The 19,712-nt window shown below is 44.4% G+C and overlaps 1 protein-coding gene across 22 annotated transcripts in view; it reads left to right on the forward strand.

Moving 5' to 3' along the window:
* Positions 1-11,680: 11,680 nt before the first annotated feature.
* The window catches only part of Phf21a (PHD finger protein 21A), a 182,984-nt gene continuing 174,952 nt past the window's right edge, over positions 11,681-19,712 (forward strand). For 7 of the 22 annotated variants that reach the window (XM_052183011.1, XM_052183007.1, XM_052183021.1 and 4 more), the window contains exon 1: positions 11,682-12,239. The gene's annotated coding sequence lies outside the window, so the exon portion shown is untranslated. Of the gene's footprint in view, positions 12,240-12,504; positions 12,668-13,053; positions 13,483-14,401; positions 14,506-14,920; positions 15,313-19,712 lie in introns of those variants that run through there. The other 15 variants (XM_052183023.1, XM_052183024.1, XM_052183029.1 and 12 more) reach the window with 8 other exon arrangements.

The raw sequence follows: 19,712 nt of genomic DNA on the forward strand, positions 1-19,712 counted from the left end.
GTCTGTAAATTGACTTGGGTTTCCATGCCATGTGACCGGGAAAGCACTGAGTTAATGTTGCGGTAGTCTCAGTAGGCTTTATTCTGTGATCTTTGGGGTTTTGCCTAAATTGCTGAGGCAAGGACTTGGGAGGATAAAATGAGCTGTCTCTAGGCACTGTTAGTCACACAGCCTAGGTGGAAGCATTTCCTGGAGGAACAGGTCTGCTCCAGTCACTCCCCTGACATTTGTCAAATGGAGTACAGGGCTCACCCAGATTACAGTGGAAGTGAGTGTTTCTTCTAGGAGATAAATCTTGACAACACAGTGTGTGTGGGAAAGTATTAAGTTTGTTCTCGTGCTAATTGAGGAGCTAGTATTCAAAGGAAGTGTCTGTGGCTCCCACATCACACCACTTACAACAAACAAACATCTACACCTTTAGGGAGTTGAGGAGTCCCCTGGTGGCTATTGGGAATATCTGTCTATCTCTCTGTTCTTATTCAGTGTATTTGAACAGAACACTGTCTCAGTTCCTGAGTTCCTGTTGCCATCTCCATGTCTTCCACTGCAGTGCTCGGCCCCACCCCCTCTGCTGCTTCCTGTTTAGTGTTTCATCAGGTGGCCCAGGTTCAGAAATGATGTAGGTGGTGCTGTCTTGAGTTCAAGTTTAGTTAATTCTCTTTTGTTCCATCATGGCACTACTTTCAAGTTCATTAATTTGTAAACTCTTTTACAGTTTTTGGAAACTTATTTTATTATTGTGATATGAGGGTGTCAGGGTGCCTGTGTAGAGGTCAGAGGGCAATTGGTCCTCCCGTTCTACCAAGAGCTCCTGGGATCAAACTCAGGGCATCAGACTCCTGTGGCGAGCGCCCAGGCCCGATTCTATCTCACCAGATCACTGCAAGCAAAGAAGAGGAGTAAACACGATATGCCTGTTTTACAGACAGAGACTCTGTGATCATCATTGCCAATCCTAGTGCAGAAGGCTTCAGGCTTCTTTACATAATGAATGTAAATGGGTTTTCATCAAAGAGGGCTATGTGGCAGAAATGAGGTTAAGATTCCAAAGTTCCTAACATCTGGGACCTAAAGATATTCATTCATGTACTCATTTTTGGTTTTGTTTTTTTCTTTTTCCCTGAGGCTGATTCTATGTAACCCTGTCTGACCTGGAACTGGCTATACAGCTGGGGATGACTTTGACCTCCCGAGCCTCTCCCTCTGCCTCCTAAGTGCTGGGATTCCCAGATAGTACTCCTAGCATTGACATCTGTGGGGCCCATTTTAGAGATGGAGAGTATGAGGCTATAGAGAAGGTAGATTGATCAGATGTTAACTGAGGAAGTCAAATCTAAGTTTTCTGCTTTTCTACTCTACCGCTTTGGGGTCTGGGTCTTCCATGGGTTTTGGCTTGGATGCCCATGGTTGGTTGGTTTCAACACTAATGAATGTCAGGTTCATCCAAAGAGCATGACCTTAGTATGTAAATTATTCAGCAATGAGGTTGATGTGACTATATTTATAGGTCATAAATCAGTTATGAACTCAGAAATATGAGAGCAGGTTCCTAAACAGAGAGGCGGTTGCTACCCAGCCAGGGCTGAGGTTAAGTGTGTGGAGCTGAGCCGGGCATGATTTCCTACGTGATGTTGGGGAAGTGGCTGAGTCCAAGTCTGTAGCAGGTTCCAAATGATTGATAAAGACTGCTGGATGGGGGCAGGTGGGACGGTGTACACTTTTAATCCCAGCAGTCAGAGGCAGGATGATCTCTGTGAGTTTAAGGCCAACCTGTACTATACACTGAGTTTGAAAGCAACCAAGGCTACATAGTGAGACTCTGCCCAAACAAACAAAACAAAACAAAATAAAATTACCTGATGTGTAGGCTATGCTGAGAAGGAATCTGAGTTTATGTTCAGGCTCTGGGAATCCCATAGGCCACAGAAAAGCCATCCCTGGATTTTTGTTTGTTTGATTGATTTTATTTGTTTTGATTTGTTTTATTTTTTGAGACAGTTCCTCTATGTAACATCCCTGGCTGTCCTGGGACTCGCTTTGTAGACCAGGCTGGCTTTGAACTCAGACATCCACCTGCTCCTGCCACCTAAGTGCCAGGATTAAGAAGGTTTGCACCACCACCCCAGGTTAGGGGAACACTAGTTTTCTAGTTCGCTTCTCTGTTGCTGTGATTAAACACTATGACCAGAAGCAATGTGGGGAAGAATGGGTTTATTTTACCTTATAGGTTATAGTCCATCATTGAAGAAAGTCAAGACAGGAGATTAAAGCAAAGAGCTTAAAAAGTAGAGACAATGGAGTCGTCATGTTTCAGCTTTACTAATGCTGCTGTCCTTTACAACAGTTCCTCTTGTTGTGGTGATCCCTAGCCGTAAAATTATTTTCTTTGCCACTTCATAACTAATCTTGCTACTGCTATGAATTGTAATGCAGATATTGGATATGGGACCCCTATGAGCGAGCCATTTGAGCCTCAGAGGGGTCACAAGCCACAGGTTGACAAATACTGGGATGAAGGATGGCTGCTTGCCAGCTTACTTCCCCTGGCTTCCCCCTTCTTATACAACCCAGGCCTACATGCTTAGGGACGGCACAAGCCACAGTGGACTTTCCACATCAATTGACAATCAAGAAAAATGCCTCACAGACATACCAATGGGCCAATCCGATGGCAGCAAGTCCTGGGCTGAGGTTCTTTTCTCTCAGACGTGCCAAGCTGATGGCCAAGTGTGGCCATCAGGAGGAGGCTACACTTACTGTAGCAATCCTGCTGAAGTCTTTCTTTTCTTTCTATTTTTAAAGGTTTATTTATTTTATATATAGGTTAACCCTGTCATCTCTGTGCAGGACGGTTTTAATTTAAAATACCAGATTGCATTTTGCAGCTCACACCACACTGTCACATTTATTTATCTATTTACTGTATCTATCTATCTATCTATCTATCTATCTATCTATCTATCTATCTATCTATCTATCTAATGTATGAGTGTTCTGCATATACATCCACAAGCCAGAAGAGGGTGTCAGGTCCCACTGTACATGGTTGAGAGCCACCCTAGGGTTGCTGGGAATTGACCTCAGAATCTCTGGAAGAGCAGTCAGTGTTCTTAACCACTGAGCCATTTCTCTAGTCCCCCTGCTGCATTCTTATGCATTTCCTGCAACTAGTCAAGGAGAGAGAATTCCCCCAGATTGAGGAGCAGCTGTGGCATAGTGTGAGGGAAGAAGACACACAGTTGAAACCAATCAGAACCCTGACTGGATTTGGGGGCGCTGCTTGTTTTTATCATTCAGGGGAGATTCCTCTGTCACCCACCCCTACACACATCCTGCCAAGGCCTTACCCATGCTAGGATGGTGCTCCACTCCTGGAGTAGTAATGTTTCTTCTCTCATATAGCGTTCTGAGTTGGTCCGAGGGTAAAATTATAGCTTATTTCCATGAGAAGGAATGCTGAGTTTAAAGGCCCAAGGTTTCTCATTGGCCGCAAGGTGCTGCGGTCACTAGGTTCTGGATAAAGTCCTGAGAGATCCTGTGTTTGTGGGCACAGGCCTTTGAAGACTCTGCCCTGTGGATTCTGACTCTGTGGCTGCTGAGTCTCTCGCTGCTCTCTCTCCATCCATGTCAAATCGCTCAGGCTGTCCTCCGGTCTCTGAGCAAATCGGGTCGTGTTTGGATGCCAGGCACACCTCTGTGGCTTTCTCTTCGGAGCTGTGCTATCTTCACAGCTACACGGTTCATCAACCTGGCTGCCACCCCAGATGTGAGCCTTGCTCTCTTTCTCTAGCCTTGACCACAGGCCTACCAGCCTTGCTGCTGTCAGTCCTGGAGCGGTGTGATCACGACCCTGAGCCGGTCTCAGCCAGCTTTTCTGCTAGACAAAAAAAAAAAAAAAAAAAAAAAAAAAAAAAAAAATCCCTTTTTTTTTTCCTAAAAGAATTCATGAGATCTCCATAACTCTTCCTACTGTCCCCAGGGGTACCATCCTAAAAGGATAATGATTTACTTTTATCGAGAGCTTAAATGGCAGGCTCATCCAAGTCCATATGAGTGTTACTTCATTTATTCCTAACAACAATCCTATTATTATCACCCGGTTAACAAATGAGGACTGGAGCCCTTGAAGTAAATTTCGAGATCATATATCAAATACCAGGTGGCTGGTGATGTGATTTTGGCAATCTGGGCCCAGCCAATCATTTTGCTTATCTCCATTTGATAATTCAAAATTACATTTTCAGCTCGAAAGGCAAAGTTGCTTGCTGTCTTGTCTGGGAAATCCTCACTATCCTTCCCCCCCCCCCCACAAATTCATTATAGTCTTTTTTTTTTAATTCCCCCAAATGATGAAATACATGGCTATTTTAGAACCTTCTGACTATTGGAAACACTGTCAGTTCACTGACAGGGAGAACTGAAGTGTGTTTGCTTTGTGAAAATTGACCAAAAACAAGTGATGTGTGATGTGTACACTTCTCTCCTTCAAGCTAAAAGTTTCCTGAGAAGAGGGTCTGAGAACATGACTCACTGGTTAGGAACGCTGCTCTTCCTGCAGACCTAGGGTCAGTTCCCAGCAACTACAAGGTAACTCCCAACCTCTGTTAACTCCAGTACCTGGGGATGTGACATCGTCTTCTGTTTTCCATGGGCACCGCATGCATGCACTACACAAACACACATTTAGGCGAAAGTGTCACACACATGTGATAAAAATAAATGAATCTTTTCAAAAAGTTCCCAGAAAAGAGACTTTCAGGTCCCTTTGTTTGTATTCTAACTTAGAGACTGCACCTTGCACCCAATTTGAGGACTATACTGAAATTTGTCATCGTCTGGAGCAAGGTGAATTTCCAAGCAGCATTTAGTTCGTACAAATGTCCAAGGACAACATGCTAAACACCATCATGGCTGGGAAGGCTAGGCCAGCACCACAAGCTTGATATGGAGGTGACCAAAACTTATAGAACATTATTTCAATGAAGGGAGGACCCATAGGTTCTCTCACATATCCTTGTCCTTACTGATGCACTAGGAAGACAGAAGTTGTACCCAACAGTGTATAATGCTGCTGCTTCGAACTGGGATTGGGCATGGGACCATTTTTTTATTTTATTTATTTTTATTTATTTTTTAGAAAAGGATTCACTAATTGGTGCTTCAGAATTCTAGGCATCAATGCTGGCAGAAAAGAAATGACCACAAATTAAATGGCAGACTTTTGTACAGTGTACAAAAGTACAACTTAGCAAAGGACCTCCCTAACGCTGAGCAGGCGTGTCTCCCACACTGTCAGCTCTAAGTTCCATAGCGCCTCTATAAAGTTGCACCGTTACTTCTGCATTTTGCACATAAGAAACTGCATTGTACACTAAGGCATCATTTGCTCAAGGTCAACACAGACTGTAAACCCCGGAGTTCTTAATTCCTCAGGAATAAGCCCTGCTTCTTCTCACTGACATCTTGGACCCCTACAAGCCGGCTGATTGGCTATCATTGTTTTCCCCATGTTGAAAGAGGGAGTAGAGTTAGTCAGATGAAGTGATTGCTTATGGACGACTGAGCCTACAGGCTTCAGGTCTGCCTCTTCCACTTCAAATCTAGAAACACCTTAAACCAGACAATGCCTTTCTGCCAGCTCACAATATCATTTATTTATGTTGAGAACAGATAAGCTAAAGGTGGAAATAACAAGTTGATAAAATTTTTTCAACATCTCCAGGCTTGGAAGATTGCCCTGTGGTACTTTTAGTGGTTTCATCAGCTTTAAGGCAGATATTTATACAGCTCTGATTTGGACCCTTGTAGATTTTGAAACAGCGTGTACGTGTGTTGCTGTTGTGCCTGGGTATTGTCCACTTTGTTCTTTTTAAGACAGAGCTTCTCATTAGCTTAGAAAGCTCCAGTTCGGCTGGCCCGGCTGGCTGGCGAGCCCTCACAGATCTGCCTCTGACTCTCTAGCAATAGGACTGCAGGCATGTGCCACCGTGCCTGGCTTTTTAACGTGGGCTTGGAGGAGCAAATTCGGGTCTTCATGCTTGCTCACTTTCCCAGCCGAGCTGGTTTCCCAGTACTCCACTGTAGATTTTGGTGTCAGGCTGCCAGAATTGGACAAGTTGCTTCTGAAATAGGCCTTAGGGTGTGTTTTTAAAGGCATAGTTAAACACGCATAGATACCTGGGTGAGTCTATCCAGGGTGTTGGGTCTAGTTCAGTGGTTTCTTCTACCCTTGGTTCCCTGCCCTGAATTTGATATCTCCCCCCCCCAACACCCCTCTCCCCATCACACACAAACACGCATACACATGCACAGATTTTTTTTTAAAGTGATTATTTCTTTTTGAATATGTTCCCATACCTCACAGTACAGGTGTACCATGACACGAGGGCAGAGGGCAGAAGTCAAGCTGCAGGGAATTAGCATTCTTGCCTTCCTTCATGTGGGTTAGAGGGACAGGAATCAGGCTTGACAGAGTGTCCTTAACCCACTGACCTATCGTGATGGCTCTAAGAAGTGTCTCCTTGGATTTCTGATTTTAAAGGGATCTCTTCATATGTAATTGTCTCTGATGTTCTAGAACTTGGCAGAATTTCAAACAGTAAAAACACCCCACCCCACCCCTGCCAAGGACTAATTGGCAGCTTTCTCATGCAGTACTGGCCCTCTCATTATCTTACACAATCACTATCCATATGTATGTAGGTATGTATATATGTATGTGCATACACATACACACACACACACACAAAGAGAGAGAGAGAGAGAGAGAGAGAGAGAGAGAGAGAGCCAGTCACTGTGCAAAATACTTTATTGAGGTTTCTCAATTCATTTTTTAACAGACCTATGAAACTTGAATCATTTTTCTCTCTCTCGAATTCTACCTATTATTTTACACAGGGAATTTAAGAAAATAATTATAACAAAGTAAGTGAAAAAACAGAAACCACAAAAAATACAAGACTATTGTACGGGGACAGGACTGTAATCTCAGCGCTCGGGAGGTAGAGGATGATTAGGAGGACATCTTTGGCTACACAACATGCAGTTCAAGGTAAGACCCTGTTTCCAGAGACAAACAAACTGGTAACATTTTAAAAAGAGAAGATTTCAGTATTTTTCTAATTTTGGAGATTGGAACACTGAAAAGACAGGAACATATAGGAAATAATTATTAGACTGTTATGGAAAGTAAGAACGACACCTGATATTCACAACATTCAGAACGTGAGGAGTGGTGATATGACTCAGTGGGGAAATCTGTTGGCTGCCAAGCTTGTGGACCCAAGTTCAGTTCCTGGAAATCACATCAGGATCTGACTCCTGCAGGCTGGTCTCTGCCTAGGTGGGCACACAAACATGAACCAATTACAAACAATTAAAACACATTTTGAGTTTTGTTTTTGTTCATTTGGGGACATGGTTGCAAACTTGCCTTTTTCTGTTTATTACTGAGGACTTTGACTGACCTACCTCATTCTACGCACACATTCTATCATTAAACTTTATTTTCATCTTTTTGTTTTTAATTTGAACAAGGACTCCCTAATTTCCTGGCTGACCTACTCCTGTGATCCTTTACCTCAGTTACAGAATAGTTGTGGTAACAAGCCCGAGCCACCATGTCTGGATGAAGTCAAACACTTCTAGGGGATAATTAGATAGTGATGGACCATGTGCGGCCATCAGGATTAACACTTTATTGTGTGTGCATGTGTGCTGTAGAACTTCACTCATAACTCAAGTTCTCAATACCAAGGGGAGCCTCACTCTGTAGACCAGGCTGGCCTCAAACTCAGAAATCTGCCTGCCTCTGCCTCCCAAGTGCTGGGATTACAGATGTGTGCCACCACGCCCGGCTCTCAAAGGAGCTTTTGATGGAAGACTAGATCTTCAGTTTCTTCCTGAGACTTTTGAGAGCACTTGTTGCTTCCCTTTAGCACGTATGGTCTTAACCCTCACACCAACCCTATAAGGAGTCATCTGTATCATGTATGGAACACCAAGGTTCTAAGAGCCAAAGTGTTTTGTCTAGGGCCACACAGCCGGTGTGTATGCCCCATGCCAGGCTTACGTACAGCATGAGAGCCCTATTCAAATCTACCTCTGTACCTTGCTAACTGCAATCGACCAGAGACACTCTGAACTTCTATTACACTGTCATGGTGAGCCGACACCACATGTTCACCTCCAGCTATGCAGAAAATGAACGTTTGGGCACAAGGAAAGATGTCTTATGCAGTCTTCCCTCCCAAGCACTGTGTGAAGCACTTTAAGCAAGTATCTCAATTGAACATCTTCTCTTTTGCTTTGCTCTCTTTCTGTCCTTTTCTTGAGACTATGTTGCTCTCGCTGTGTAGACCATGCTGGCCTTGAATTCACTGAGACCAGCCTGTTTCTGCTTCCTCAGGGCCTCCCCAGCCTCCCCCCCCCCGTGCCTCCCCCTCCCCTCTTCAATCCTTCCAATAGCTCTGGGAAATCTGGCTCATCACTATGTGGGGTGCCGGGGATTGAGCCCAGTGCCTCAAGCACGATACTCTCATAAGCCCACCACAACTTCATGGTACACATGGGACTACTGAGGGGGTGAGAAGTGAAGTAACTTGCCCAAAGTAGCTTAGCTGAAAAAGAGAATCAAGTTCTTAGGTACTGGACTGTAGGTTTAGACATCCCTTTATACTTTACTCTCTTAGTATAAAATGGAAAAGATTGCCTGTCAAAGAATCACAAGGTAGAATGTTCTTTTCCATAAATACTGAAAGCCCCAAGAATGTTAGACATTATACAGTAATGATGAAACCAGGAGTGGTGACTCATATCTGTAATTTTAACACTCAGGATCTGAGGCAGGTGGATTACTGCAAGCTGAAAGCCAACCTGGGCAACAGAATGAGTTTTAAACTAGCCTGCACTACAGTATAAGACCTTGTCTTAAACAAACAAAAAACAAAAAAAAAAAACAAAAAAAATCAAAAGGAAACAAAAAACTATAATTCCAAACCCAGAAACCAAACCAACAACAAAAAAAGGAATTAAAGTGTGAATATCTGGTATTTTACAATTCTGATTTCTAATGGCTGTATAGACACTCCTGCTGGATGGTCAGTGACTACTCCACCTGCTCCCTCATGAGGAGACAGGAGCAAAGGGCAGACACCACACCCCATCCTCCTGGGATGGGATTTGGTGCTGAAAAAGCTAAAGTGAAATTTTTTAACAAGTTGAAAGTAAAACAAAACACATTTTCTAACGTGAAAAGCACATGCAATTCAAAACATCAACAACGTGCAAAATAAAACTTTATTAGAACATTTATTCAGACACATTTGTTTACATGTAGTCTAGAGGATTTTGTTACAGCAACAAGATGCTGGGTGGCTCACGTACTTAAAATCGAAGATATTTCCAATCTGGGCTTTTACAGAAAATGTTTGCTGACCTGCTCTGTAAGGGTTTATACATCTACACCCAATTTGAACATGACTACCCTCCCCCCCCCCCCCCCCCCCAATTCCCAACACTTTTGTTTTCTCCCAAAAAGAACACTAAGGCTGCCTTCCTCTGGAAAAACAATGTTGACATCTTGGAATGATTTGAAATGACACCTTAGATTACCGGTTCAGTGGTTCACAGGTACAGCTTGAGGCCCATCCCCATCTTAAATACATTGGTTCTCCTAGTGCTGAAACTAAGCCTTAGTGCCAACTCCTCCTGTCAGTTATCTCCTTACAGGTTAGCACTGAGTTCACCCAGGCTTCCTGAGTCATTAACTGAGACTTTCAGTTTCTTACTCTCAAACTCTTACGCTTTTTCTGTTGTGAATTCTTTTTAACCTAAAATTACAACTAAATGGCCTATACACGAAAATAAAGTTCACTTTTCTTTTTTTTACTTTTAAGAAATCAGAATTTTAAAAAATGCTTTCTCTTGAGAAGCTAAATTTAAATTTTGCAGTTCACAGAAGAAAACCTCTTCATATCCAGTGATCTCAAAGTCCCTCTGGTAAGATAAAGACTGTGCGCTTATTTTTAAATACTATTTCCTGGAGAAAATATTATTTAATGGGAAAGACATGACTAGTAACAAATCAAGTCTGAGGCTCTCCCTGGTCCTGCCAGCGACTCCTTTTGACTTTGGGCAAATCATCTTACTACTGTTGCTCTCTACGTGCAAAAACTGGACTTCATGCCTATGGGAGTTGCATGGTTAATCAATGCCTGGAAAATGCGTAGTGGCAGATGCTACAAAAGTGCTGAGCCTTAAAAACAAAACCACCCCCAGCCCCCATTTGTATTCCGTTGAGGTTGAGGTTTATTGTTATTTAACATAGGAAGGCTAACACTACGTTAAGTCCAGCGTGCAGCTCAGAACAGAGATCACTGTCCAGATGGGTTTTTTTTTTTTTTTTTAAGAGCTAGGATTTTTTTTTTACTTTAAAAAAAATGTGGTTGGGGGTTATTTTACAACCCAACAATTCACCCGTGCAAAAGCATTAAGCTTCAAGTTGAAAACTATCGATTTAATAATTTAAATGAACCTCCTCAATGATTTAAAAAAAAAAAAAAAGAGGCCCTCCCCGCCCCGCCAAGAAATCTCTGAAAACAAGAATTCTTCTGATGTCGCCCCCCCAACCCCCGCCCCTGCAGTTCTCCATGTTACAGTCCTTGGAGGTGGACTAGGCATAAAATACTTTCACTAATAAAATATGACAAACCGCCGGATTATACGTGGCCGATTCCCAGTGATTGCCCTGCTACACAAAGCAGAAAAGTAAATGCCATCATCCCCCTTAGAACAAAAGAACTTAGGAATAAAAAACATGGAGAGGGGGGCAGAAAGCAGCAATAAATAAAGGTGAGCAAAGGACCCCGTCCCCCGCCCCTCCCCGGAGCTAGAGTAGGACTCGGTACGGCTAATAAAGTGGTTCAAGGGTAGTTATTTGCAAAGGGGGCGGGGTGGCCGGGGATTGCATGTTGCATTCGACTTGAGCTTGCATCTTCTCCTGTTGCCTGGACCACTCGCTCCCCCATTGCAGTGCTTCCTCCTCGCTCCTGCCTTCTTTCCACCCCCACCCCTGCAAACTGCTGTTGCACTGGAGGGAGTTGGGGTTGCTCCGGAGCCCCCCAGGAGCTCCCGACGGCGGGAGGGGACCGGGCTCGGGCCTGGCCGGGGCTGCGGCGCGGAGGCGGGCCGGGAGTTTGGCGGCCGCTCGGCCCCAGCGCCGCCGCCGCCGCTGCACCGGAGTTTGGCTGCTGCTGCCCTACTTCACTCTAGTTTAGTTTCACTCACTTTACATCCGGGTTTTTTCCCTAGGCAATGGGTGCCGCAGCACACCCCGTTCCTTAGGCAAAGTGAAATAAATTCGCCGCACCGACACGTCAAGTAGTCCGCCCGCCCGAGCGCCGCCGCGGGCCCCCGCCGCCGCCCCGTGCCCCCGTGGGGTCCCCCGCGCCTCCCGCGAGCGACGGGCTCACACGCAGGGGCGCGGGGCGGCCCGGGACCGCCGCGGCCCAGCTCCGCCCGGCCCCCGCCCGCCCGCCCGCTCTCCCTCGTCCCTGCTTCCCCAGCTCCAGTCCCTCTCGCCCGGCTCTCGGGAGCGGCGGGGGCGCGCACGGCGGCGGCGGCGGGCCGGCGGGGCCGCGCGGCGGGCTCCCGCGCGGGCGAGTGTGTCTGGGCCTGGGCGGAGGGATCCCCGGGCTGAGGCGGCGGAGGTGCTGCGGCCCGGGGCCGGGTGGTGAATGGGCTGGTGGTGCTCGCTGCTGCTGCTGAGAGGAGGAGGAGGAGGATGAAGAGTTGGGCTTGTTTGTCTCCCACAGTTTCTCTCCTGCTGCTCTGATTCCTCCCTCCCCATTCTGGCCCGGGGCCTGTGTGTGTCTCTCCTGGAGGAGGAGGAGGCTCCAGTTCCTCCCCCCACCCCCTCCTCCCCACCCCCCCTTGCCTGGGGAAGAGGAGGAAAGAAACAGCCCAGAGAGAGAGAGAGAGAGAAAGAGAGAGAGTGTGAGTGAGTGAGAGAGAGGAGAGGAGGAGGAGGAGGGAGAAGGGAACAACCTACCATCTTAACACACTAAGATCTAAAAAGTGCGAGAGGCCCAGAGCAGCAGCAGAAGCAGCAGCAGCAGCTCCAGCCTCTTCCCTCCCTCCCCATGAAGAAGAGTTCCCTCCTCCTCCTCCTCCTGCTTCTCCTGCTCAGAGTTCCTGCCTCCAGCTGCCAGGGGGGACAGCCAGCCAGCAGCAGGAGGGTGCAGTATCCCAGCTTTTCCATTCTCTCTTTTCCTCACTCCTCTCTCGCTCGCTCTCTCGCTCTCTCTCTTTTTTTTCTTGAGTAGCTCTATTTCCCCTCCCTCCCCCTTCCCCCTCCCTCTCTCCCTCTGTCTTGTCTCTGGTGTTTGTCTCTGGGAAGGAGCAGGGGTTGCTTGCTTGGAGTTTGTTGTGGGGGGGGAGGTAGGGGGAGGGGAGGGGTGTGTGGGAGGGAGGAGGGAAAGGGGGTGTTCTTGTCAGGACCCCTCAGTCAACTTGAGATTTCAGCAATAACTTCCCCTTCGGGGCGCCCCCCTGCGTGCCCTTTTCCTATCCCTCTCCCCCCCCCAGGAAAAAAAAGACAATGGGAATACCTCGTCTCCCCCCTTCCTCCCCTCTGCCCTCCACCCCTCCCTAGGATAGATTGGAAGTAAGTTTATGAGCAGCCTCGGGAGCCTGGGCGCTGAGTACTGGGCCAGAGCGGGTGACAGGGGCGGCGCGTCGGGGGTGGCGGCAAGGGGGCGACACAGAGTCCCCGTGGGGGGTCGGGCTGGGGGGGCGCAGGGGCGGGGGGGGGCCGCGGGCCGAGGCCGCCCCCCCCACGAGTGCCAGCGGCCGGGGGATGGCCGCCTGGGCCCCTTCCCCACCCCCACCCCCTGGGATGCTGTCGGGGGGAAGTTTTTATTATGGTTATTTAATTTTAAAAAAATTTTTTTTTTTTTTGGGGGAAAACCATCTTGTTTGGTGACTGAGAGCTCTGGTTTTTTTTTTTTTTTTTTTTTTAAAGCTGCGGCTGCTGACGCTGCCGGGCCCGAGTGTGTGTGAGTGAGTGTGTGTTGGTGCATTTGTCTTGGGTGGCCGGAGCAGCGTTGGGGAAATTCCGCTTATTCTTCTGCAACTTGTTATTCCGAGGAGTCCGCCTGCACCCCTCACCCCGGGGCGGCCCTCCCGCCGTCGCCGCCGGCCGGCCGCCCGCCCCGGGACCCCGCGCGGGCCCGGGACTCACAGGCCCCTCGGAGAGGGGCCGCGGCCGCCCCTCCCCCCCGGGCCGCGGGGGGAGGGGCGCGCGGAGTGGGACTCTTTCCGTTTGGTCCAGCCCCGCGGTGCACGCAGTTCCCAACACTTCTCGTCATCCTCTCTCTGCTCTCTTTATTCTGCTGAGCGGTGCTGTTAGGATTTCTTTCTCTCTCTCGCTCTCTCTCTTTTTTCCTACCTCCTCTTCCTCCCTTGACCACGCTCGCGATGGTGGGTAGCTGCAAGGTGGCCCTGGCAGGGGAGGGGTTTGAGGTGGACACTGGGGCACCGGGCGAGAGAGGTCTCCTTTCAACTTTGTCTTGTGGCTTGCACCCCGGGAGGAGGCCACATGCCGATTGTGGGGTGTAGATGTGCCGGGAGTGATTTCTAAGTAGTTGAGTTGTTGAGCTGAGGGCACTACGGCTAGTGGTAGGCAGGTTTTGTTTTCGTGGGTGAATCTGGTGTCATCATATTTCGGTCATATGTTGAAATATTCTTTGTTTAGGTCTTGAAGTAGAGGATCTCCCTCTGCACATCCACATTGTGTTGTTTTTAAATGATGTCTCCGGGAGTATGGATTTCTAGAATCACAAATATGGTTTTAAGGTCTCAGCATGTGTGGGCCTCAGCACTGGCCTTGACAGTGAACTTTAGGGCTGTGTTTTTGGACTTGTAAGATTTTATCCCATATCTGGATGCTTTTTCTTAATGGTAGATATCAGGAATGTAAAGTCTTGAGCTGAGGAAGTTAGAGAGGGAGGGGCATTTATTAATAATTAATAACTGAATGTTAAAATCAGATTCATTTGGGCTGGTTGAAGGTTTTTGGTTGTTTGTTTTGTTTTGTTTTTCCTCCCTGTTTTCTTTAAAGCTGTCCTGCACTCTAGGAAGCCTTTTGGCAGGCATTCTTTATGGTGGCTCTTTGGGGCACAGAGGGGTTGAGTATCACCTTTTAGAGAGATCTTCATTCAGCATCCTCTGTAGCTTTATTGAAGGCCTGTTCAGGCAGCTGATATTGAGGCTAAGAAGTGTAAGGCTACTTTTCAGGAACGTATTTATGTTACTTGTTTACATTTCATGTTTCTTCACATTCGGGCAGTAGAATTAAATAGGTCAGCATTCCTATTGGTTTTTGAAGGTTAGCACCCCCCCCCCCCCCCCAGCTCAAAGTTTTACCATCTACTTGGTTTACAGCCTTGTAGGAAAGCCATTACTGATTTTTCCCTGGGAGTACTGTTACTTATTTTAATTTCGGTAAGTTCCTTGCTATTTTATTCTGTCTTCACTTATATATGGAATCTGTTGTGAGCTTAACATTAGCTTACCGAGGGCCATTTTAAATGTCTTAAGAATACATTTTAAAATCTCAGGACATGTTTTGATGGCAAAGAGGAATTTTTTTGAATGTTGTAATGTTCATGTTTATTAGGAATCTCAATACTCAGCATTTCAGAATGTATACAGCTATCCTTCAGTGAAGACTATAGTAATAGCGCAGAAAATCCTCAAAGCACAGACATCTGACTGACATGGAAAACTTATTTCAGGGATTTTCTCTTACTTGGGACTTTTGATTTTGGTAACTCAATATGTCCATTTTGCTGGGTTGCCTATTATAGAAAGTCTTCTTCTTCTTCTTCTTTTTTTTTTTCCTTATGTACTATTGGAGCCATTTTTAACTTAAGTTTTTGGAAAGCTTCACAAACGTTTAAGGTGGTCACACTTTGGACTCAGGCAAATCCTTATGGAGCTGGAAGACTAATACATTGTGAAGACACCTACCCTGGCCATACTTTGTTTTAAAGGGATAAAAGTGATGGATGGGACTCTGCTTCCCTTGGCTTTCAATGGCCCACCCTTTTTCCTGTTCAATTACCTGGAAGGAGCAGCTTCTGAAACACTCTTCTGTTTACAAGAAGATCTCTAGCACTATCCAGCAGGAGGTGCTACAACAAGTTAAAGGGGAGCTCTTAATTTTAAGGGTTTTATTGAAGTTCTCTTCTTATTGAAGTTCTCTTAGCTCAGCTAAGCAACAGGAGTAACGTTCCAGGAAGATTTTGAGTAAGTCTGTTCTAAAATACTATTAATAAGTCACCTTTGCTATTTGAAATCTGCTTTGTACCTGCCTATGCTACTATGCAGAATAAGATTGTCATTGTGGATACTGGGTTAGGAATACGGTACTGTCAGGATTATTTTCCTTCAAAGGAGAGCTAGTTTGGTATTGATAAGTGGAGTGGATAATTTGAAAAAATTCTTTGAAATTGCAATAAACAAAAATAAGTGGCATGATGTGGGGCTTCAGCCTTTGTAAACGTATTAATAAAAATAAGGTGGACAGACATTTTTGGAAAGGGGGATATTGTTTGGTGCAGTTTCTTGGATCTTTCTCCCTCTTTTTGAATCTATGGACAGTGGTTTTAATCTAGATGCCTTCTTAGGCTTTCAACTTTATAGATAAACTTGCTATATTTTAGTTGACCCTTGTAGACTGGGATTTTTGAACTATATATGAAATTAAGTAGAGTGCTCTGTAATTCCAGTGCTTGGCTCATAATTCTAGTAAGTTTAGGAAGAAGGTACTCCTAGACTCAGTGGCAGCCTGGTCTATACTGTAAGACCTTGTCTCAAGAAAAATAACAAACTTGAAGGAAAGTTATCCTGTTGGTATAAATCTTTGTTGGTTACTTTGGTAGCAACTTTTAATGATGACTGCATAAAGAGGAAAGTAACTACTGTAACATTTTCATGATATCTATAGTAGAGTTCTTTGAAATTCTCAGTGTTAGATTAATTGATTGTGAGTCAAATAAACCACTGTTATTATTTGTAAAGTTTTGTGTTAAAGTTTTGAAAACTAAGAAACACATAGAAAATTTGATGGATTTTGGGTTTGTTTTTTTTTTTTTCAGTAAGATTATATTAGGTGGTACTTGTGAAATTTCTTTGTAAATTGCCAGAAACCATGTAGACGTGGTTGATGAGATATATATTAACAGATTAAAACATGAACAAGGTTTTGCTTTAAAATGCTAAGTTCTTCCATATCAGTTAAGAAACAATACATTAAAAGTGCATGCTGAACACTAAGCAGTTTAAATTCTGCCCTGCTTACCCTAAATCTCTTTGTTTCAGTATTGAAGCTTTTGTTAAGAAAAAAAAAATGCTGCTAAGCAGTTTTCCAAAATTAAAAAAAAAGATTGCTTTTGAAGATAGTGTGAAATATATGTCCCCTATTAAAAGTTGTCTTCCTGAGCTGGGCAGTGATGGCGCACGCCTTTAATCCCAGAACTTGGGAGGCCGAGGCAGGCAGATTTCTGAGTTTGAGGCTGGCCTGGTCTACAGAGTGAGTTCCAGGACAGCCAGGGCTATACAGAGAAACCCTGTCTCAAAAGCCAACAAAAAAAAGTTGTCTTCCTTTCTCTCTTGTTTAGTAGCAGTTGACATTAGTGAATGCTTAAGTTCCTGGACTCTTCTGAACATTTGTATTAATACACAGAGTAACAGATGTCCCTGCTAACATTTTGATCGACTCTGCTAACTTTCTGAAAAAGGCCCACTGACAAAAGCTTACTAGTTTCAGAGTGAAATGAATATTGTTATACATTATGTTAGACAAATATGTACATTATTTTCATTTTCTCCTTTAGAAGGTTACATGAAGAAATGACTGCTCAATTCTAGAGGCTTAAATACTGTGTGTGTGTGTGTGTGTGTGTGTCAGAGCACGTGCTCATGCAGTTTTCTTGATAAACTCTGCTTACAAATTTAGAATGGTAAACTTAATAAGTTACATAGAGTTAATTGGCAATCCTTGTGTTTAGGAGTATAGTATTGTGAATTTTATAAATGACTGTTCTTCACGAAATAGCCCAAAGTTAGAAAGTAAATATAGAAACTTGCTCTTAGGAAGGACAAGAAAGCATTAAACTGTTTCGATAAGAAGGAACCCACTCGTGGTGATGGTAACTTTTTATGCCACAGTGAACACTGAGCTTATTTATTTATTTGGGGAGGAGATACTGAAATTAAGGTTGCATCAATATGTTTTAATTTTTTTGCACTTAGAATTTTATTGCTGAAGGCTTTAATCTTTAGTTACCATTCAGAAGGAAAATGGAAGAGATTAAAGTTTAGGTCCTCTGACCTTCGCTAGAATTCCTTATGTGTCTGTTTAGATAGTGGAAGCGTTTGAAGTTTTGAGTTGTTTTGTGCTGGGTTTATGCTGACTTCTCTGGAGCTATTGCCTGTGGATTTCCATGCAGGCCTAGGCTGTCTTTAGAAGCATACAATGTGTTTTGATCACATTAACCTTACCAGGTGCGTATTTTTGGTGCTTTGAGATTTATTTTTAAGTGGTAGTATGTTAATATGACATCAAACTTACCAAGACAGTTCTTACTTTCTGTCTTTTTTTTTTTTTTTTTTTTTTTTTTTTGTCCACCCCTGTCCCTGTGAGTTGAGGGCTGAATTCAGGGTTTTGCTTTTACTAGGCAAGTATTCTACTACTGAGCTAAATCCCCAAACCCAATTATTTCTTTTTAAAAAGATGTATTATTATTTTATGTGTATGTAGAGCGGTTGCATGTATATCTGTATATCATGTGCATGCCTGGTGCTGAGGAGGCCCTAACAGGTGTCAGGTCCCCTGCTGCTAGAGCTATCGGCATGTGTGTGAGCTACCATGTGGGTACTGAGATCAGAACCTAGATACTCAGTAACTACAGCAGTGCTCTTACCACTGGGACATCCTCCCCCCAGATAATTATTCCTAAAGAGCATATTTTTTCTTTGCTTGTTCCCATGCATATACAGCTATACTTTTTATAGACTCTTATATCATTCTTATCTGTGTATTGTCTTTGCATAGTTATTATTTGAAACAATGTTGGAATAGTCTTTTTTATTCTTTATTTTTATTTTTTGTTTTTATTTTTGTTTTTTTGTTGTTTGTTTGTTTTTGTTTTTGTTTTGTTTTGTTTTGTTTTGGTTTGGTTTTTTGAGACAGGGTTTCTCTGTATAGCCCTGGCTGTCCTGGAACTCACTCTGTAGACCAGGCTGGCCTGGAACTCAGAAATCCGCCTGCCTCTGCCTCCCAAGTGCTAGGATTACAGGCATGCGCCACCACTGCCCAGCTATTTTTTCATTTTTTGAGGTGAGGTCTTGCTATAGAACCCAGGCTGGCCTAGATTTTGTGGTAATCCTCCTGCTTCAGATTTTCAAGTGCTGGGTTTGCAGACATAGATTACCACGCTTATCTTGTGATAGACTTTGATGAACAACTTTGTGTGTCATGGAGCTCCTGACTGTAGAATGGTGGTGAACCAGAGTAATAGCCACAGACTCTGTGGCAGCATTTTGAATCTACCCCTCCATTCTCCTACCCCTCACGTCCCTCTCCTCTATTCCCCTTTCTTTAACTCAATTAATTTAAAAAAAAAAGAGTTCATGTACTGTCTCAGGAAATTCTTTTTTTCCCTTTATTATAGGATGTACTAAGGCAATCTTTTCTGCATTTTAATGAAGAAAAGATCAAACCAGTTACATGGAGATTGGAAGTGGTAGGGCCTAATAGTTTTATTTTGACTTTTTGGGCCTAAGGGAAAAACATAACTCAGTCACAGAGGCCAAAAAGATGGGTTTTGTTTTATTGTTTTGGCTGCATTGAAAATACAAACTGTCAGTGCTTGAGGAACAGGAACAGCAGAAAGGAATTGATTTTTTTTTTCCTGCTGCAGATCCAAGTGTTGTTAACCATGTGCATTTCTAAAGTGGCATGCTTACAGATCAGACAGCACTTGATTTTTTTCTCCCTCGGCAGAACACTGAACTCTTCTATTTAACATTTAAGTAAGTACCCTAAACTTCAGGGTAATGACAATAATTTCATGATAAAAGTGGGCGATAGTAACCATGGCAACTGCTGTCTCTGGCCTTATGGACAGTCCTGTTGTATTGATGAAGCTTCAGATACTTGAGTAGCCTGTCACTTTTATGGTGAAATGTGTTAGCACATGCTGCGGGTGACTTTTAGCTGGATTGTGTTAATCTATCTGCCAGCTTATCTCTCCTTGTTAGGAGTTTCTTGGACCATATTCCACAGCATGTTTGTGAAGGTGCTGTTGCCTGAAAATAACCTACCACCTGCGGTAGGCCTCCTGATGCAGACTGCAGCCTCCTTCCAGAGTCTTAGAGAAAAGAGGGCTGTCAGAAGGAACTGTATGTATATCAACTATAGTTCCAGCTTGGAAGTGTTGTTAGTAGCTTACAAAAACTTTTGTAATTTTGAAAGAAGTCTGTGAATGAGAGAATTAGGCCTACAGTTGGAATCTTTTATTCTAAGAATTCTTTTCAGAAGTGTGTGCATATAGAATTAGGGGTGATGAGGGGTAGGCATAACTATAAAGGAAGGATTTGACAAGAGAGGAGTTTAGGTGTTTCACTGTGAGTGTGTGTACTGT

The sequence above is a fragment of the Apodemus sylvaticus genome, chromosome 5 (genome assembly GCF_947179515.1).
Source record: "Apodemus sylvaticus chromosome 5, mApoSyl1.1, whole genome shotgun sequence".
NCBI classification, from domain to species: Eukaryota; Metazoa; Chordata; class Mammalia; order Rodentia; family Muridae; genus Apodemus; species Apodemus sylvaticus.